The sequence below is a fragment of the Canis aureus genome, chromosome 9, assembly GCF_053574225.1.
Source record: "Canis aureus isolate CA01 chromosome 9, VMU_Caureus_v.1.0, whole genome shotgun sequence".
In the NCBI taxonomy this organism is placed as follows: domain Eukaryota; kingdom Metazoa; phylum Chordata; class Mammalia; order Carnivora; family Canidae; genus Canis; species Canis aureus.
The window spans coordinates 42,920,554-42,935,725 of record NC_135619.1 but is presented as its reverse complement, the minus strand read 5'-3'; the positions used below and the strand labels follow the sequence as shown (position 1 = coordinate 42,935,725).

General features: G+C 43.8%; 1 long non-coding RNA gene across 3 annotated transcripts in view; it reads left to right on the top strand.

Annotated features, from left to right (window-relative positions):
- The window catches only part of LOC144320742 (uncharacterized), a 147,675-nt gene that overhangs the window by 91,384 nt on the left and 41,119 nt on the right, over nt 1-15,172 (top strand). Inside the window, exon 1 of one of the 3 annotated variants that reach the window (XR_013386344.1) lies at nt 1,263-1,539. The exons of 1 other annotated variant lie outside the window; for it this stretch is intronic. This is a non-coding gene — a long non-coding RNA (uncharacterized LOC144320742). Of the gene's footprint in view, nt 1-1,262; nt 1,540-15,172 lie in introns of those variants that run through there. One more of the 3 variants, XR_013386343.1, reaches the window with a different exon arrangement.

Genomic DNA, 15,172 nt, shown 5'->3' with positions numbered 1-15,172 from the left:
TTTTGTTTTGTGTGTTTGTTAAAGGCTTTAAGCAGATTTCCCCAATCGAAAGTTGAGCAAATTTAAAAACCTGTTTGGTAGGGTAAGATTTTCAACTTGGCCACAAATCAGCGAATATGGATCCAGAGAAGCAGCCAGTTCTGCAGCGGTATCAGGAAGTGTTTCTCTTGATAAGAGAAAACCACCTGCAAAGCTTGGCGAGGTGTCCACTCCACCTCTAGGGCAAAGCGGCAGAGCAGACACCACTCTGGGGGGACCACCCATCTAGGAGGAGCCGCGAGGGCAGCTCCCGTGAGTGTCTGTGGGAGCCTGTCTCCTGCTGTGAGGACTAGGCTGTTGGCTCCCTCCCAGAACTCAGTGGACTAGGCTCTGCAAGACCTTGAGTAAGTCATTGCCCTCTTCTGGATCTAAACTGTTTCCTGAAGTGTAAAATAAGATTAGATGAGATTAGTCACTTTCCATTATTTGTAAGTGTGGAAAGACTACTTGGACAAAATCTTGTGTATAAGTTATATTAAAAACAAACAAACAAACGTGTCACTGGCCTAGTTCGGGGCTGGGGGGAGCCCCACCTGTTCTCACTTTGCCCAACACCTCCACCTCTTCCTCCTTCAGGCAGCAAGCAAGGACTCTCAGGGGAGCTCCTTGGCTGAAACATGGTGAAAATCACCAGATGTGATTATCTCTAGCCAGTGCACAGGGAAATGTTTAACAATAGTCTGGGAGTAGAGGGTGCTGATCTGTAGTGTTTTGCTGATTTCCGTTGTGTAAATACTACTACTGTGGCTATACTCAAGTCACCAATGTCACATCACTGAACGTGGAGTTGGGGTGCAGTAGCATACCATATGGTAAAGTAATTACGAAGCAATGAGTTTTGAGTATTTGTCACCTTCACTTTTAATATGTTTTATTTAATTATAAGTTTATATGATGCAATTCTTGATAACGGGCGAGTGGGCATTGATTTGCAAAATTCGGAAAATTCAACAGTTATTACCACTTAGTATGAGCCAGCTCCAGGATACCACTATCTAGGATTTTTAGAGTGCCAACATTCTAAATCTTTATACTAAAGCATAAGCCGTTTGAAGCTGGGAAGGGCCAAGTGGAATAAACCTAGGGATTTTGGAAGTGTGCTCAGGAGGGGGGCAGAAAAACATGTTTTCAGTGTAATATCCCACACAGAGCACAGAACTAAAAAATAGATGGCCAACCAGTGAATGATGCAATGACCCAATGGGGCAGTGGCCCAACCCACATGCAGCAGGCTTTGTACTTTGAGTTATTTTTTAAACCATTAGTGGGGTAGGTTTATATTCCATCCACCCACATTATGTCATCCAGCCTTCCATGGGACAAGTGGCACCAACTGTGGCCAGGAGGTATCAGCAATGCACTTAGTTACAATGAGGTCTTGGAGAGCCTACAACAGGGATGTCATCTGATACACAGACTGGTCACAGCTGAAAATCCAGGCATTTCCAGAGCCCTGCATGGATTCTACCTAGACTTCCAGGCAGCCGCAATCACCTTTGGGTGGGTACAATCTTGAGTATCTTCTCACTCCTCCCGGTTACTATCTCCCTGAAGATTAATATTCAATTCATACTTTTGTCCTCCAGTTCTTCCCAGAGTGTTTGAAAACAGCATGGGTCTTAAGGAGTTACAAGCCTGGATTCGGATAGAATCAAAATTCTAGTTTTGTCACTTACAAATTGTGTGACTTTGGGCAAACTGCTTAATTTCTCTGTATTTCCATTTCATCCTAGATAAAATGTGGATGATAATACTACCTACTTCAAAGCATTATTTGGAAGATCAAATGACTTTTGCATGTATAAAGTACTTAGAACAATATTTGCCACATAGACTATGCTATTTAAATGTTAGTTATTATATCATTATTACATATATAATATATGCACTTATATATGATTATTACATATAATAATAATATATGTACTAAATGAATGAATGCAGGTGAACAAATGCATGGGAAAGAAGGGTCTGAATAGATGCAATGAGATTCTTCTGGAAAACAAATGCCAAGTATGTATTTATAATAATTATAATAAATAATAGCAGTAACCTTAGCTAGCATTTGTGTTTAAAATACATTTTATAAGCATTATTTCATTAATTCCTCATAAAAATTCTAATAGGAAGGAACTGCCTTTAGCTGTGTATTACATAGATAAGAAAATCCAGACTCGTTGAAGGCAAGAAATTTTCCCAAGATCACATAGTTTGTTAATGACTCAAATCAGGTCTTTTGACTCTAGAGCTTAACCTCTTTACCACTTAACCCACCAGCCAGCTCCTAACCTCCAGCCCCGATGCCTTCTCTCCTCAGTACTGCGCCCCACTCCTCCGTGTCTTCACCTATTCCTTCAGGTCTATCCAAGACTTATGTCTTTTCTGAAGACTTTCCAGACTGTTCCCCTTAGTATGACGCTCCCAGCACTTCCATATACTGTGTGCCCCTCACTCTCTCCTGCCCATGGCTGTTACCCTAGACTCTGTCTGTGTTACACAAGTAGCTGTGTGGAGATTTTGCAAGATCCAGGTTAAATTCATGCCCAGGCTGAGATGCGCCCTAAGCCCCATGACACAGCCAGTCCCTGCTGAAAGCTGCCCTGTATGTGCATCAGGGTTCCCCAGAAACTGCACTCTACTGCTAGCCCTAGTTCCGGGGCCTGTAAAATGGGAACAATGGGAAGTCCAGCTGGCTAGATCAAGCCTGGATCTAACCAAGCACCGTTGACTTCTCTAGGTCATGAACTCACTGGTGCAGAAAGGAGGGTGGAGAGCTAGAGTCAGCTAAGAAACAAGACAAGCTAAGGGGCACCTGGGTGGCTCAGCTGGTTAAGTATCTGACATTTGATCTTAGCTCAGATCTTGATCTCAGGGTCATGAGTTCAGGCCCCAGGTTGGGCTGTGCACCTACTTTAAAAAAAAAAAAAAAGAGACAGATGAGCTGTTTCAAAACTTTTTATGTCAAAAAACAAAAAAGAACAAGACAAACAGAAAAGATGATCCAGCCTCTCCTCTCAAGGTGACTACTGCTAGCTCACATAGCTCACAGGTGCAAACCCCTTTAAAAGGATCCACAGACCAACTCACAAGAGAATACGAATCTAGGCAAGCGAGAAGTGCTGAGCGGACATGAAGTTCAAAGGAGTGCTCAGGATGCAGTGGGACCCTTCAGGGAGACTTTCCTAGAGATAGTGAGTTGATTTTATAAGAAATTAAAAATAATATTTTCTTAGCACAAATGCAGTATATGCCCATGACAAACAAATCAGAAAATATAGACAAGCAAAGAAAGGAAATGAAAAAAACCCCACCTACAATCTCGCCCACCTAAAGACAATTTCTATTAACACCCTCAACACCTTGACAACCAGATTTTGCAGGAGGCGATGTGCAGAGCTGAAGCACACGTTGTGTTTGTGTGTGTGTGTGTGGCTGAGGAGTGGGGCGGGGGAGGGTGGTGGGGAGTGGTGACTGTCCTGGCATTTTAGTCTATGCTGGGGAGTAAGTGATAAGGGTTGAAGAGCAGGACTAACGGGAGATCTCTGGGACCAGGCAGAGATTTGAAGCAGGCAGCAGTAGCAAGGAGCCTGGCTGAGCAGTGGCCCACTGAAAACAATCCTAATAGCAATAACGGAGAGCGTGTGTTGAGTGCCTCCCATGCGCTGGTATTGTGCTAAACACTTCACATTCCATCATCTTCTACAATCCTCTCAGCCACACTATTAAGTAGATAGATAGTCTTATCCCCATTTTATGGTGGGTAAGGGGTTTGCCCAAGCTCAGCAACCCATACACCAATGTTTCTTAGGGTGTGCTTTATAGGTGAACCACATCAGAATGCCCTGAGCTATTTGTTAGATCAATCAAGACAACAGGAGTCAAAAACCCCAGACCTGTTTGTTCGTGGTTTGCCTGAAGGTCTTCTTCAGACTGAAATGCTTCTCATCAGAAAGTCACAAATGAGAATGCCCAGAAGATACCTATAAACTGGGAAATACTAAGGGCTGTCTTCTGAGTAACTCACAGTCCCATTTCCTTCCAGAAGTGCTCAGAGGATGATGGTGAGAAAGAGTAAGGGTGTAGCCCAAGATCTGAGTTCTGTGGGCTCTACACACCTTTCCTGTCCTTGGGTTAATCATCCATCTAGTAGCCCCCAAACCTGGAGAGAGCCTTCTGCAGGAGGTAAGGCAGCAATAAGATAGTGCACATCAATCATTCAAAAGCACCAGGGCGGGTATAATCAGGATCAAGAGGCAAAACCAGACCTGGGAGATTAGGGTGATAAGGAAGGGCTGGGAACAAAGAGCCCACACCCGGGTGCTTTCCCCTTATATCTTCACTTGACTTGAGCCTTCTAACCCCAGGGCTCTTATCTGCAAAATTACTGAGTTGGCTTTAACAGTCTCAAAGGTCCTTTCAGCTCTAGATGGGAAGACACTATCTAAATCCAGATTGTACTCCCACTGCCCTTGTTTACCTGGGGGCAAGTCCAGAAACCCTGAAGCCCCACAGCCACCTGGAGGGTGGTAGCAGGTACCAGCTGAATCGGACAAATAAAGGCCAGAAGAAAGGTGACCTTCACCGGGGAAGCTGGGAAAGGCCAGGAGTGGCTCCGGCCCTGGGTGAGATGCCAGCACCTCCCTACATGTTGAACACTTCAAAGACCTTTCATGGACATTGTTTCATTGGATCCTCCCCACTCCCTTATAGGTTAGCATTTTTCATAACCCCATGTGTGACCACAAGGCAGAGACAGAGAGAATGCTACGGGAATGAGAATGTATTTTCAAGAACACCCAGGAATGAGGTAGGAAAGGGGCATCTGGGAAGAGGCACCTGGTCCCTGGGCTTTCAATTCCAGACTGTGAGGCAGGTTTTGCAAGCTACCAGGGAAGTTTCCCTCGGGGCACTCAGGATCCATCTTCTTTCTCTTTGTCCCATTCTCATTGGTTGGCTGGCTGCCACTCAGCATGGAGCCAGCCCTCTGCTGGGCTGAGCTCCCCACTGTCATCTCTGAGGTATCTGTGACAAGATAATTGTCATATTAATAAATTTGCTGTGTTTTTCCATTGCCTTCTCTTTCCAGGCAGGCACTGCTAGTCAGGCTTTTTGCCTTAGGATTTTCTTGCCCTAGGATTTCTTGCAGGACTGAAAGCAGAAGCTGCTTGAAGCTAATAGATCTTCCTGTCTTTGGTAAAATCCCTGGCTCATTGAGGAAATCAGACAGACACCCTGAGGGAGAAGGGTGATGGAGGAGGGAGAGCTTTGAAGGACAAGGAGAGAGAAAGGACTGTGCTCAGAGACCAGAAAGTGAGAAGACAACTCTGATTATGAGAACAGAACCTATCGGAGTCTTGGGTAAGAGTCAGATCTCAGAGGACGTGACGCCTTAGGCAGGCCTTGGGCATTGGGTTTCCAGCCTCAACAAAGATCCCTGGACCCCAAAGTTGGACTCAGAAACACTAAAATCACCAAATTGGCTGAGACCCGAGGCACCAAAGGAAAATTCAGTGTGGGCTACCGGCTGATGAGTGGGCAGAATGCCTCTCACTTTAGCCCAGTGAGGCACAATTTTTTCAAGGGGTTGAGCTCCCAGAATGACAGACTAATTATTTGTCCACTGAACAGGATGGGAGGCTCAGAGTCATATTTATTTTGACTAAATGGAAAAAGCATAGGAACATATTTCTAGCTCAGCTGGTTTGTAAAGTAAGAGTCACACCTGAGGAAAAGAGAAGGCTAAATGACCCCCATCGTCCTGGTGCCACCAGCCTGTGATGATACCAGTTACAGTTCCTTAATACCCAAATCTTATTAGCTCTGAGCACTCCTCAGCTAATGCAAGAATTCCAGTCCAATGCTCAGTCCGTTAGGATGTTTTAGCCACAAGTAACAGAAAACCCAGATTCAAATGTAAAAGGAAATACATCCCTAATGGGAATTCCAGAAATTGTGGGTTCCAGGTGTAGTACAATGAGTGGCTTAAGGTACTGAGAACACAGGTTGTCCTCATCTCTCTGCTTTTTTGTCCTCAAGATGTTGGCTTTGTCCTCCAGCTGGTTCCCTTTACAGTAACAAGATGCAGTAACATCTAGAGGAAGAAAAGGACACTCCTCCTGTATCTGCTGCTTAGAAGCACAGAAACTTTCTAAAAGTCCCCTGTAGAATTCCATTCATGTCTCATTGGCTAGAGTTAGGTACACGTCTGTTCTTAAACCAATCTCTGGCAAGGGGATGGGGTTGCCATGGCTGGCTCACAGGGAAGTTAGAGGGTTCATCACAAAGAACGCTGATACATTCCATCTCTCACACAGACTTTTCCCCTCCCTTGGTTGGGCTTGGGTCCTCCTTCATTTATGTTAAATGCTTTCTCAGAGACCCTACCATCTCCTAGAGAGTGGGAGGCTCTTGGATTTACTTAGCTAATTCTGAATCTCAAATTTGAATTCTGCTCCAGCTTTCTTTCCCAGGGGATCCTTTGGCAGAAACAGCTCTTTAGAGGAACAGCTCCTTAGAAGAACTCTTTTTGCCAGACAAATCCAAAGTTGGCTCTGGCCCAGCCAGGACCTCCATTGTATGGTTGCTTCCACCTTGTGACCCAGACCTCATCCTGTCTTCTGCACCCAGGGGAGTCGAGCTGGGCTACCAGCAAAGCATGCTGCACAAGCCAGGGCAACGACACTGGGAAAAGACCAGTTGTGCTACTTTTCTCAGGAGAAGATTGTGAATATGGCATCAGGATTTCTCCTTTAGATTATTCAGCACATTGATATTAACCCCATTTTACATTACATGAAAGAGATGGGGAGTGGTAAAGTAGCATGCTTAAGGTCACTCGGCTAGTTAAGCAGCAGAGCCAGGAACATTCTTACATGAGTATTTTTGTGTATATGTTTTGACTTCTCTTGGGTAAATGCCTAGAAGTTGAATTGCTGGTTCAGCGTATGTGCATGAGCTTCTCTAACTATGAGAAACTGGCAAACTATCTTCCAAAATAGTGTATGAGTGTTCCGGTTGCTCCACAACCTCATCAACATTTGGTGTTGTCAGTCTTTTATTTTTAGCTATTCTAGTTGGTATATATTTGTTTTAATTTGCATTTCCCTGCTGGCTAGTGATGTTGAGCCCTCTTTGCTGTGCTCACTAGCCATTTCTATATCTTCTTTTATGAAGTATCTGCACATTCTCTTTAAACTGAGTTACTTTTTTTCTTATTGATTTGTAGAAATGCTTTATATTTTATCAGTAACTATTCTTTGTTTTGCAAACACTTTCTCCCAGTCTGTGGTTTGCCAATTAATTTTTCTCAAGGGTGCAGAAATTTTAATTTTGATGTGATCTATCAGAGTGGTATTTTTCTTTAATAGTTATTGTTTTCTGCAAGTTGCCCAAAAAAACCTTTGACTACTCAAAGGTTTTGAAGATATTCTCCTGTTTATTCTTCTAGAAGCTTTATGGTTTATCTTTTACATTTAAGTCTATGATCTCTCTCAAATTAGTGTCCATGTATGGTGTGAAATGCAGGGCAAAATTCTTGTTTTTAGTATGGAAATTCAGTTGTTCCATTGTCACTTGTTGAAAAGCTAACACATCCCATAGAAGTGAAGCAAGCTGACCATGCTGTCAAATATTACTTAGCCATGGGATCCCTGGGTGGTGCAGCGGTTTGGCACCTGCCTTTGGCCCAGGGCGCGATCCTGGAGACCCGGGATCAAATCCCACGTCGGGCTCCCGGTGCATGGAGCCTGCTTCTCCCTCTGCCTGTGTCTCTGCCTCTCTCTCTCTCTCTCTCTCTCTGTGACTATCATAAATTAAAAAAAAAAAATTTACTTAGCCATATAAATGTAGGTCTTTTTCTGGGCTTTTTTTCAGTTTGATCTCTATAACTATCCTTACTCCAATACCCTGGTCTCAATCACTATAGTTACAGAGTAAGTTTTGAACTCATATAGCTTGAGATCCCCCCTCCCATTTTGTTCCTCTTTTTCATTATTGTTTTAGTTGTTCTAGATGTGTTGCTTTCTTATGTTTTAGAACCAATTTACACACACACACACATCTACTTTGGGATTTCACTGAGCTAAATAGGTACAAAAGGAAAAACCTACAGTTTCCTTCTGATGTTAAGGAAGAACCTAATTCTTCCCTGCTATGTCTTTCTTCCCTGTGAGCAAGACACCAGTGAAGACCTGTACTTCTTAGTGACCACTTCCTCAGGTTTGATTAATTTGCTAGAGCAGCTCACAGAACTCAGGGCAACACTTATATACATTTACCAGTTTATTAAAGGTTATGATAAAGGAGACAGATGAATAGCCAGAGGAAGAGGTACTGAGCACCAGTCTGGGAAGATGCTGAGTGCAAGAGCTTCTGTCTCAGTGGAGTTGGGTGTGTCACCCCCCAGGTATTAATGTGTTGGCCAGCCTAGAAGCTCTCTAAACTCCATACTACTGGGATTTTATGGAGGCTTCCTCACACAGGAATGATCAATAATTAACTCCATTTCTAACCCTTCCCCTCTCTGGACGACAAGGGGTAGGGCTGAAAATCCAAGGTTCTAATCATGGCTTGGTCTTCCTGGTGATGAGCCCTCACCCAGGAGAGCACCCAGAGTTGCCTCATCAGAACAGACGGTGCTCCTAGTTTTCTTAACACTTAGGAAATTACAAGGGTTTTAGAAGCTCCATGCCAGGAACCAGGATGAACTCCAAATATATATTTCTTATTATAAATCACAACAACATGCTTCCACTTCAATATGTTTCTCTGCTGATGTACCAATCCTCTCTAGCTTCTTTCTTGTCACAAAAGAGAAGGATCCCTCCACATTTTGAGGGTTAACTCCTCTGCCAATTTTTTTAATTTCCTCTCAATCTGGCTCCTCTTTTCCTCTTGAATTAAATTCAAATGACCTTTAGCACCCACTCCACCTCTGCCTTCCCCTTCCAGGACTCTCTTCAGTCACATATAAGTGCTGGCTTCCCTTCTCACATGTTTGCTCATTTCTGTAATTCTTGTAGTAGAGGGCCTGCCTTCTATCAGTTTCCAGAACTTCTCAATCATGAATAAACCCCAATTTACCAGACCCAGTACCTCATCAGTCCTCAGGTTCTCCTCTCTGTGGTGTTGTGCTCAGTTTACTTTCTATCTCCTTGGTGGACCTCTCTTTTTATACAACTGTTTTTCCCTCCTTTATAGGCATGCTTGCCACTGTTTGGTGGCCTCAAGAGACTAGAAGCCATCAGACAAATACTACCAACTTCCCACCTGCAAATCTAAAAAAACCATAATTCCTCTGGTCAAAATGGAACATTTATCTCTTCCTTGACCTACAGTAGTTCCTCCAACTTGAAGGAAGTCCTGTCTTTTCCCACCTTGCTGGGGACCTCTCTCTAACAATCAGCTTTGCGTGTTCTGGAATCTTAAACATCTCCTTCTCTTCTCTTCTTTCTCAACATTGTGAACACATGGTCTCCATCTCTTTTTTTTTCGAAAAATAGCCTTATTTTCACTTTTTTTTTTCACTTTCTTTTATACCTAGTACACAATGACACCTTCTAAAAGAGTTATGTACCCATTGTTTTCCCTTAGTCCTTTTGGTCACTCCTCAGTCCTCTGAAATTTGGCCTTTGTTTCCAATGCATCAGTAAAAACCTCACCAAGGTTATCAATGACTTTGTTGCCAAAATCTCTTGGATCTTTGTGGCCCTTTGACCTATTCCTGATAGCACTGATATTGGTCACTACTTCCTCCTCCTCCAGCATCCCCTCCCAATAACTGTTTCCTCCTTGCACAATGTTTGTTTCCACCCTTCAGCTCCTGGGGTCCACCCTCCAGCTCCTGGTGTCCACCCCCAGCCTCCCGGAGTTCACCCCTCAAATCCTGGGGTGCACCCCCCAACTCCCATGCCCCCAGTGTTCCCTCCGAAGGCCCTGGGAACATTCCACCCCCTCCTCCAGCCAACTGAAAAGCAGCCCCTTCTTCAGGCAAGATTGGTGTTGTGTGTTCTGGTGTTTTCTTTCCGAGCTAAGCGTGGTACTCTCGTACTGGGCTGTACCGTGTCCCCAGCGCTCATTAAACACCTCCCCTCATGAAAAAAAAAAAAAAAGAGGAAAAGCCTCTCCTTTGGATTCTGTCCTGGGCTTCCTTCTTTTCTCACTTTCTATGAATGATCTCTCCTACTCCTTGACTCCATAAGTATTTATTGAGCACCCACTGTAAGTAAGGCCCTGATCTAAGCCCTGAAGATACAACAAGTGCCTGTTCTCATGGACTTCACAGTTGCCAATGGTGTCAATTCCATCTGGATACCAATGACACATAAACTGTCCTCCAGCCCAGCTCTCTCTCTCTTTTGTCTACTTGGTCTGCTTGGCTATTCCACATACACCTCACACTCAGTATTTCCAAAACTAAAATTGCCATCCTCAGCCCACCTTCAGACCAGTTCTTCTCTTTCTATCTCAGTTATGTGAGCCACAAAGTGTTCATCATCTGTGTTCACCATCTTTGATTTTTCACTTTCCTTCTCCTCCTAATCTAATCTGTAACCAAGTCCTATCAATTTACCTTCTAATCCTCTGAGGTGCCTCTGGAATCCATCCACTGCTCTTCATGCCCCATACTATTGCTGTAGTTTAGACTAAAATCTTCACCTCCTTGAGTCCCAACAGGTCCCTCCATTATTGATCACTTCCTCACCACCACCACCCCCCATCTTCAATCCATTGTCTACACTGTGGCCATAGTCATTTGCTGAAATAACTCTGATCACAAGACGACCCTGCTTGAAATTCCTTGTTGCCTTTAAAATAGAAGCCAACCCCTTTAAGATGGCCCAGAGAGATCCTGCCTACCTCTTCATCCCTTCTCTTCCCACTACTCTCCTCAGTCTTAACCCTCCAGCCACACAAACTTTCTTTCCCTGGGTGTGCCATGCTCACTCATACCTCCAAGCTTTCAGAAGTGCTTTTCCCCTAGCCTGAAACACTTCCCTAATCCCAAACTCAAACTTTTACTGAGCTAACTGCTACCTACTGCAGTTTCAGCTTAAACATTACTTCTGGAACACTTTCCTTAAAATCTCTAGTCTATATGTCAGTGCCACCCTGTCCAATCCACCCTAGTATGATTTTCTGATTTCTTTTGTTATTCTCTGTGCCCTTCCCTCCATTAGACCCCAAGCAACAAGAAGACAGCATCAAGGCCTATGTCACTCATGCTGTGTAGTTGTATTCTCAACTTTTAGAAAGTACCAATCAATACATATTTGTCAAATGAATGAATAATTTCCTGCCCTTCTTTTTCTGCCTTCTAAATACAGATATTGTTTAAGATTCATGACTCTGAGCTTTGCTCAATTTCCTTCCTTATCATTGATTCCTATGGCTTCAATGATCAGGTCTGTTTGAAGAAGTCTCCAATCTACCCACAAGCTGGATATCTCTGAGCACTATGTCTGCATTTCCAACATTATGCTAGACATTCATGCCTGTAGGTCTTTTTCATCACCTCAAATAAAGGATATAAAACATTAAAAGCATGCAAGGATAGGTATTCAAGGATGTGTAATGCAACACTGTCTATAATATTGAGAAACTGTAAACAACCCAAATGCCCATCAAAAGAGAAGTGGGTAAATAAATTCCAATACTACTGTAGAGCCTTAGAAAGACTAAAAAGATTTATACACTGACATGAAAAGATGTCCTTGATATACTATTAAGTAAAAAAGCAGGTTTCAGAATGATAAATATAGTTTAGTTTCGTCTTATTCAATTATTCAACATGCATATACTGAGCATCTACTACAAGCCAGTTTCTCTTCCAGGTGCGAGGGATGTGCAGAGAACAAGACAATGTCCTTATTTTCACAGAACTTTTTAGACAGACAATGAGCCAATTATATATATGTGAAATGTCAGGTAATGATAAGCATTATGAAGAAATAGTACTGGAGTACCTGGCTGGCTCAGTCAGTAGAGCATGCAACTCTTGATCTCCAGATGGTGAGCTCAAGCCCCACGTTGGGTATGGAGCCTACTCTAAAAAAAAAAAAAGAAAAGAAAAGAAATAGTGTGCTATTTTAGGTAGGTAGTCAGGAAGGCTTTTCTGAAATGGTGACAGTTGAGCAGAAATCTGAATAACGTGAGGATGAGACTCTTGTGAATATTTGGGGAAAGGACATTCCAATCAGAAGGATGGGCTGGGATGAAGTAAGGAAAGGAGAGTAGTGAGACGTGAGGCCACACACTCCACCTGGGATCCAGCCATGGCAAGGGGCTCCAGAGTCCATTGTATGATGGAAAAGTCAGTCTTTGGAGGTGTGTCTGTTATAACATGTTGGTGTTTCATTGAAAAAAGTTAGAAAAATAAATACCAGCTCTAATCAGAAAATATTTCCAGGACATGGGATTATAGGAGACTTTCATTTTTCAAAACTATACTCTTTTGTTGTGTATGAATGTTTTATTGTGAGTGTGTTTTAGTTTGGTAATCAGAAAAGGAAAGGATGATTTAAAAACTCAGTGCATGCCCTTGACTCAACAACTCCCTTTGAAGCAAAACATCCTTTAAAAAAAATTAAGTCTGTAAAAATGTGTGTATACGGATGTTCATTATAGTGTTATTTACCAAAAATTGGAACTAATTCAAATGTTCCACAATAGGGACTTGATAGAATAAATCATGGTGAATTTATATGATGAAATCATAGGAGCCCTGACAAAGTGTGTCAGAGAATATCACCTCAGGCTCAAAGCCTAGTTCAATTCTCAACTCAAAAAAATCTTTTCTGGACACACCTGCCTTAAAATGATTTCTGTCTTCTCGAATTTTATTTGTGCCTATTGTTTGTTGCACTCCTCTGGCCCTTACCCCACATGCAATTCCACTATGGAACAACAGATTTAGTTCACACTTGGCTCACCATAAGCTTTATGATGGAAAGAAAGGCAGAACAACTCCAAACAATAGATAATTCATTCCTTTGTAAATGCATCACAGCATTTATTTTGCAGGAGATTCAGCATTCTAATTAGCTTTCCTTATGCTAATATTAAAAGTGAGAAACTTATGCAAACACGGATATAGGCGGCAAAGGCAAAAAGATCCACAAAAAGACTGAAAAGTGGTGGTCCCCTGGGTAGCCCCCAGATGGAAATCAACACTGGGGTCAGGAGAGTTCTCAGGGCCCTTCCCCTACACACTCACCATGCCCTCTTCACTGAGAGGCTGGAATACACACCCTCTCCTCAGGCTTCTGTGCCCCATGCTCTGGGTGTGCAATGCTGAGGGCTTTCTGAGCTCAGCTCTGAGCCCCTGTGTGTGTGTTTGTGTGTGTGTGTGTGTGTGTGTGTGTGTGTGTGTGTGTGCTTCTCTGGCCTGGCCTTGTGGCAGTGAAACAGCCCCTTGATGGGTCATGCGAGGCTGCCTTCCACCCTGTCCAATCTGCGTGGCCTCACAGCTGACTCAGCAGCTCCCACAGAGGCCAGGACACATTCCTTCCGCCCACCTCACAGTGGTCTCCTCTGAAAGGGGCAGGATGTCCTTAGAGAGAAAGGGGCCACATTATCCCACAGCCATCCTAAACTGCCCTTCTTTTGTGTGACACGAGGGCTCACTGAGGAAGCCTCTTCCTTCTGGTAGCCCTGAGCAGCAGGCAGGGTTTTCTACCAAGGGGGGCATCTGAGAGGGCCTGTAATACCCCAGCTGAGGACTCATGGGTCACACATGAGTTAACCAGTAAACGACATATTTATTACTGCTAAATGCTGACACTGGCAAATTTGTTTGTCTTAGGGCTGCCTTTTTTTTTTTTTTTAAGGGCTGCCTAATTCTGAAGCCCAGAAGGATCCTCTACATGGATGGTTAATCTCTTAAACTGATCCCAAAATGGATTATTGGGTGCCCTGTACAATGCCCACTGCACTTACTCACCAGTTCTTGTTGGGAAAAAGGGGGATTGGTATTTGGGTTTTGTAGGGCTTTATTTTAGTTGGGGGTTGCCTTTGAAAATTCCCAGAATAAAATCTATTGCTACAAACAATCTTTTTCCTTTGCTTTTCGTCCCCCACTCCCTTCTCTCAATCCCTCCTTTCCCTCCTCACATCCCTACCTCTCTTTCCCCATTTGCCAGTCCAGCCCATAAGTTCTCTCCCTCCCTTTCTGGTTCCTACCTTACCTTCCCACCCAGACAAGAGATGAGGGTGGTTCTAATAGGAAATGAGGTGCTATAATGCCCTGCAGATGCCCGAAGCCTCAGACCCAAGAAACCAACATTCTTGTCTCATGTCTCCTGGCTTTGGCACCATCCCATGGTCCCAACTCCCTCTGAATAGAAAGAATTCTAAATTCTTTTAACACTCTTAACAAGGTAGAGTCCACAGCCCCACTGACTGAAACACTCATGGTTGGTCCTTTCCATGAGCCTAGGTTGGTGCCTTTTGCAGTGGGATCTGGAGGCCACAACTAAAACAAAATAAACATCCTCCTTCCCTGACAAAAAAAAAAAAAAAAAAAAAAAAAACTCATTCCAGAGTCTCTTTGTTCAACTAAACAAAGATTTAGGTGCCAGGCTCTATGCCTGGGCAGAAACCCAAAGGTAGAGAAGTCCTGCTCCGAGGGAGTTCACATTCTGGCTTCTTACAGCTAAGCTTTTCTGGAGCACACTGGTCATTGACCAGTAGAATGAAGTCATCTTCCTGCCTCAGCTTCCAACAGAAGTGGCAATTCTGCTTCCTTGCAGACTCATAAAGGTTCTGAATGGTAAGGGTCCTGAGACATCCCCGTATCAGAGGTGGAAACTGAGGCCCAGAAAGAAAAATGGTCTTGAGCAGGTCACACAGCTGGTGGCTGAGTTCGGCCTAGGCCTGTTTCCTTTTTCCCCACACCGCCCTGCCTCTCAGGCATTCCTTTGCGCTGATGAGCCAGGTGAATCCAAGACAGCTGGCTGCTTCTGGGTTTGGCCTGATTATTCCCTTCCCTTGGGAGTTGTCCAGATAAACTTCCCGGCATGCTAAGAGGCTCACCTCCCAACTTAGAAGGACAGGAGTTCTCTGTGAGACCAGAGCCAAAGAAACTCAGTCAGCACTGATACTGTCAAGCTCCCTGCACAAGGTATTAATACAATTG